This window comes from Poecilia latipinna, unplaced genomic scaffold (assembly GCF_001443285.1).
Source record: "Poecilia latipinna isolate Pla-1442-1.1 unplaced genomic scaffold, P_latipinna-1.0 Scaffold562, whole genome shotgun sequence".
NCBI lineage: Eukaryota > Metazoa > Chordata > Actinopteri > Cyprinodontiformes > Poeciliidae > Poecilia > Poecilia latipinna.
Window position 1 is genome coordinate 90,119 of NW_015113178.1, and position 6,045 is coordinate 96,163.

The following is a 6,045-nucleotide window of genomic DNA, read 5'->3' on the forward strand; positions in this document are numbered from 1 at the left end:
TGTATGCGTGTGTGTGTGTGTCCGGGTGTGTTTGTTCGTGTCTGCCTGTGTGTGTGTGTGTGCGTGTGTGTGGTGTGTGTGTGTGCGCTGCGATAATGGGGCTGAATCTATGCTGGGAGGCAAATTGTCCTGGTGAGCTGTTTACCTTGCAGTCCCCGACTCGAGGAAAAAAAAAAAGAAGCGAACCATTAAAATTCTCCTCATTGTTGATGAGAGTCGCTTCTCAGATGCGGTGCTGCATCTCAATTGGCTTTTCATTTAGACAGTCAGGGAGTCAATTAGCTTATCTAGCCGTTGGCAGTATCTGCTGCTGTCTCCCCCTCTCCCCCGCACAAGGCGAGGAAAGGGCGTTTGTTCGCATAAATTCAAACCAGTCGGTTCACTGGTTCACGTAAAGCCATGTAGTGGCATGTCAAGAACTGATATCAATGTCTGGAATGAAACCGCACTTGGTAGTCCCTCTCCCACCCCCCGAACCTCTCCACTTCCCAACATAAATTCCCCTGGACAGTCACAGAGGCCAGGGAAGCACCCAGCTAATAAACAAGGCGCATTGATTCAGTGAAATTTGACGCTGCTACAGCAGCAAAGTGTTTGTGTGTAAGCAGGCAAGTTTCTGCGCTTCGCATAGTGAATGATGACACATTCACTACTACTCAGCTGTGCCCGGGGACTTTTAGCTGACTGGAAAGCAACACAACTTCGGGAGAGTCGAATGATATCATAAACGGAAAGCGAAAGAGTGGGCCCTTCAAGTGCCGTGGTGAATAAGAATCGGGGAATGCGTTTGAGCTGGTTACTGCGAAAGGGGAAGTAAAAACTGAGTAGCTCTTGTGTGTGTTTCTCCCATAAATCCCGGCTCTCTGTGTAAAACTCCCAGGCAGTCAATGAACCACCAGGACAGCGCTTTACGCTGGCTGATCAAAAGCGACAAGAAGAGGGAATAAGTCTGTGACGTCTGGAGACGAATTCCTCTCATTCCAAAGTTTGATTGCAGATTTGAAAACTAATCAAAACATCAGCAGACAGAAGATCAGATTCTGACGTTCGATTCTGACTTGGATGCCTTGAGGTTTTCAGAACAAGCTGATGGTTTTGGCCTGATAGAGACAATGAACTTAACCAATGAGGAGCAGCTGTTGTGTACTGATATTTTGACTTCTGCAAATCTGACTGATATTTTTAAAATCAAGACTAGGGTTGAAACAGTTAACGTGATTAGTCGTGACAAATTGATTATTGAAATTATCAACAGATTTAGTAACTGATTAATCATTAACTGGACTATACAGACTCAAAAAGTGCTGTGTTACTGCATTTTGGGCAATACAATCTTTATTTGTGTCTTGATGAATTTCTAATACTGCATAAAATTGACTTAAATGGAAACTCTGCAGAAGTTGCCTATTTTTTTTTTATTCGGTTAATTGTCAAAATAACAGATTAATCGATTACTAAAATAATAGAGACAGAGAGGCCCACATAAAGATACTGGCACCTTTGCCTTCTGCCTTATATTAGTAATAAAACACCTTTATTGTTGCTTTCATGGAATCTTGGTAAAACATTGACCAATGCTGAAGTCACCCAATAGGAAGCAACACTTTATCAAATGCAACACTTTGAACGTTTTTAGCATTTCATCACATTATAATGATAAACGCCAATACATTGGGTCCGATATTTTGCGCATTTGTATTCAACCCCGGTTTATTTTTAACAAGTCAAGTCATTCAGTGCAACAGGTTTCCGTCAGAAACATTATAACTGTTAAATATAACCTACGCACTTCATGGCACACATAAAAGTATGTTCGTGTATTAGAATGTCCCAGTCAAAGTCTAGATCTAAATCCAGTTGAGAATCTGTAGGGGGGGGGTGCCTTAAAAATTTCTGTTGGTAAATGTTCTCACTGTAATCTGACTGAGCTGTTTTCCAAACAGAGCAGTTTTTGTCACAAGATGGAGTTTGAGTCTCGCCTCATTCCAGAGGTTACTTCAGGTCAAGTTGGTGTTTAGTTTTCACGATGTTTGCAGCTACAAAGTTGCTGACCGTCAGGTGAGTCAGCAGGTAGGAAGGTAGTCCTTCCTCCTTAAGAGGCTTGCCATGTTAACTCTGAAACAAAGACAATCTGTCCAATATCTGGTTTTAACTTGAAAGTTTACAAATTTTTTACCAGCATATAAGATCATGTTATACTTTTTTATTTCTTATTAGATGTAGTTCTCTCACAATTATTGTATTCATGGGCCAGAAGCAACTAGAAGCAAGAGGTATTGTAAATGACATTACAAAGTCACTATCAAAGTCTGTAAGTTGGTAGCAATAGTTACATTTACTTGAGTAGCTTCTTTGAAAGAAAAAAAAATAGTCTTACTTTTTGTACTTGAGTAATATTTTTAAGAAGTAGAGCTAACCTTACTCGAATAAAACTTCTGAATATTCTACTCACTGTGAGTAACTTTACCGAATGAAGGAAGAAATATATATTTTAACAAAAAAAAGCACAGTTTAAGTCAAAGTGAGACCTCTTGTTTCAACAAAAGCTTTGCTGTTCTGTTATTTTCTATTTTCAGCTGGTGCTGATGTGACATTTGGCATTAGAAGTACTTTATGCTGTGCTAACTTTATTTTATGTGTGTTACCTACTGTAAGTATTATTTACATTTGTTTTTGGGATTCATTTATTTGAGTTTTAAGTAGCTGTGTGAGAGAGGTGGGGATCTTTTTCCAACGATCTTCAATACTTCCATAAAAATCTAAAATTCTCTCCCCTAAAAGGTCAAAATGTTGAGATGTTTTGTCCTCGACAGACTGTCTAGCCATTTAAAAAAAAATAAAAAAATAAAAAATACACGTCAGGAATGTCTAAAACACAAAAAGAGACAGGTTCTGAGGCCGGAGACCTGTGTTACAGTCAAAGTCAGAGGCTCTGACCCCCCAGTGGAGCTTAAAGAGCTCCTCTGCTGCCGTTTGACTCGGTCTGGCTTCGCTCTGCTCAACCTGGCAGGGTGAGACTGTGGTAATTGGTGCCACGTAGGATTCTGTCAACTATGACAGCAAGTAGCAGGAGACAGAGGAAGACGAAGAGACGTACAGACAGATGTATACCAAAGTTCCTCTTTGTGCAAGGCTACTCTGGTCGACTAAAACTACTGGAATAACCACTGAAATTGACACAAGATTTTCGTTGACTGAAATAAATAAAAACGGTAATTAATGGGGAAAAATCTATAACTAGCTGGAACTATGCAAGAGTCAATTATTGTTCAATAGTAATTTAATACATTTTTGGAAAATTGTATTTCTTTGTTGCATATTCATTAGGCATATTCACAATGCAATACTTGGACATCTTTTGAATTCTAAAAATGAAAAAGTGTGAAAAATCCAAAACGATAACTACAACTAAAACCAAAGAAAATTGCACTAATAATAACTAATCAAAACTAGCAAACGCACTCTAAAAATCAACTAAAGCCAACATGTCACAATGAAACTACACCAAACTGTAATGACGTCTTTGTGAAAGGAAAAAAAACGGATCTCCACGGTAACGTAAACTGTTTTTTTGTCTATATTAAAAATGTCGCATTAGTGTCCATTTTCTGCTTGTTATTAACATGCTTTTCAGCATCTGCAGGGCTTTTTTTACTGCTTCCTTTAATGTATAGCTTTCCTCCCATGAATCCAGTTTTTTTTCCCTTTATCCCACTATGCAGGACTGCCTCTCCTCCCCCATCAAGCAGAGCCACGCATATTAAACAGCACGAGTTTTAAAAAAAAGAAAAAGAAAACACATATAGATCCTGAACAGTGTATTATATTTGTACACCTGGGAAAATTCCACACTGGCCTGTGTTTACTCTACCAGCCCATTTCAACCCGAGTCTCAGGCATCGCAGTTTATGGCACCAACAATTGGACGCGGGCAGCCATTTGAGCAGAATTAGGTCAACACTTCTCCACACAACACCCCTCCTTCTCATGCTCTGTGTCTTTTCCTGAGTACCAACTCATTTCGTCTTGAACCGTGTTATCGGCGCTGCGTACTGTATCATTTACAGCAGGGTTAAAATGAAAACTGAAAATCCATGATTTATGACAGAGGCGTTGCTTTTCCGTGTGCGGTAGTGATTGCTACGGGAACGCGGCAGGCAGGCAGAGTCGTGCAGCCATCTTACCATCCTTTGATCGCTCTGTGTTTTCAGTCTCATCCTTGGGCATGCTGCCTTCCCTCCCCCCACTGCTCCATGTGCCAGCCTGGAGGCTGCGCTGGGAGCGCAAAGCCTAGATGGATGTGTGTGTGTGTGTGTGTGTGTGTGTACGCTGATGCCAAAAGCTGCCCGTACTGTAGCTCTTTAGGCTTTGCTGCATTATGTCAGAGCTGCTGACCTTTTCCTGTATATGCCGACCCTTTAATGCTTTGAACTTATGTTATGCGGACTCTGCCATAAACGGTTCTGTAAGAATGACTGATGAGACAACGCGACACTCGATATTGGTTCCACCAGGCTGAGACAAACGAGATTTTAGCCATATTCCAGGGAAAATTTGAAATCAAAATATTTTGCTTTATACATAAAGGTTTCCCAAATTAGAATATGTCTTTTTAAAAGATCAGTCATCAGGTTTGACCTGCTTGTCTGATTAAAAAGGATAATGGAACACTTAAATACAAAGAGGTACTCATCTTTTTACAACACCCGAAAAACCACGAAACAAAATTTAAAAACAGGGGAAACAAAGAAGTCCTACTCATCTACTCACCCATATTTGATGTGTATTGACGGGTTGATGACGGTTAGTAAAATGTAACAACTGCTACTGGTTTTCAACTGTTGACTGTGTGACGCGTTTGTGATGGTTTTATGTTTCCATAGCAGCTTGAACTGCCTGCTTACTGAAATTTTCCATGCAAATAAACTTGATTGATTAATTAAGAAAAAAACAACTAAATGATTGAAAAAAAATTGTTTTTACAAACTAAACAAGAGCCGTTTTAACTCTAACATCTTTTTTTTACAATGGCATGTAGCATTTTTTACATTACAGTTTTTACATACAAAGGTTCTGGTTGGAACCTTCATATTTGTGTGTTTCCGGTACACCAATAAACACGACGCACAACAACGATGGATGACAAAATTGTTTTTCTTGGGCCACTGGGGGATTACTTTTTCGTTTACAAGACGATCTGATGGTACGCTGGAACAGACCGTTGTTGTGTGCTGGTTGTGCTAAAAGTGGCTAGCCTGTCGCCACAGTTATAGCCAAAGGTAGCATCTCAGTCCTAAACATGTAGCAGCATCACAGACGTCCCCAATGCTAATGTCGGCGTCTAAAGTCCCTGAATGGTCAGAGGTTCCTAAAACAGTTGAATGCTGAATAGGCATAATAGCACTTTACATCAGTGTGATAGTTGAATAACTTAAATAACAGATTAAAAACAATAAATATCTTTTCTGTTGAGCTCCTATGTGTATTTCTTCAATAATTTAGCAGCAAAAAGGGTTCCTGATTTGAAAATGTTGCACTCTAGGAAAAGGGCCAAGAGTGAACTGATACTCTTCTTTTCATATACCCCAAATGCAATGATGAAATGTTGCCTCTAACAACCATAAATATACAAAGACCCTCCATTGACAGAGTGCCCAACACTCTGCCTGGCCTATTTTTCGTGGGGAGGGGGTGGCATCCCACTGGTGTCTCTACTGGCCCAGTGTTAAGCCATTTGGAGTCAGCCGTCTTCTTCAGAATGACCTGTCACCAACTCTCAGACGGGTTACACACATTGGCGCTTTGTCAGCGTCGCTTGGCTTCTTCACATTGCAACACACTGAAGACTGTTTTGAAACACAGTGAATAATGTCGGAGTGTTGTGAACTTTTTAAGACTAACAAAACTGATTGTGTCCAAACCAACCAGAAGCCAAAATGAAGCGGTACAAAAAAAAAAAAAAAAAAAAAAAAAAAAACCCGGGTTGGGTTTTAGTAGCCGGGGGGGGTTGGTGGGGGAAAAGAAAGTTTTTTCTCGAGAGCTCAT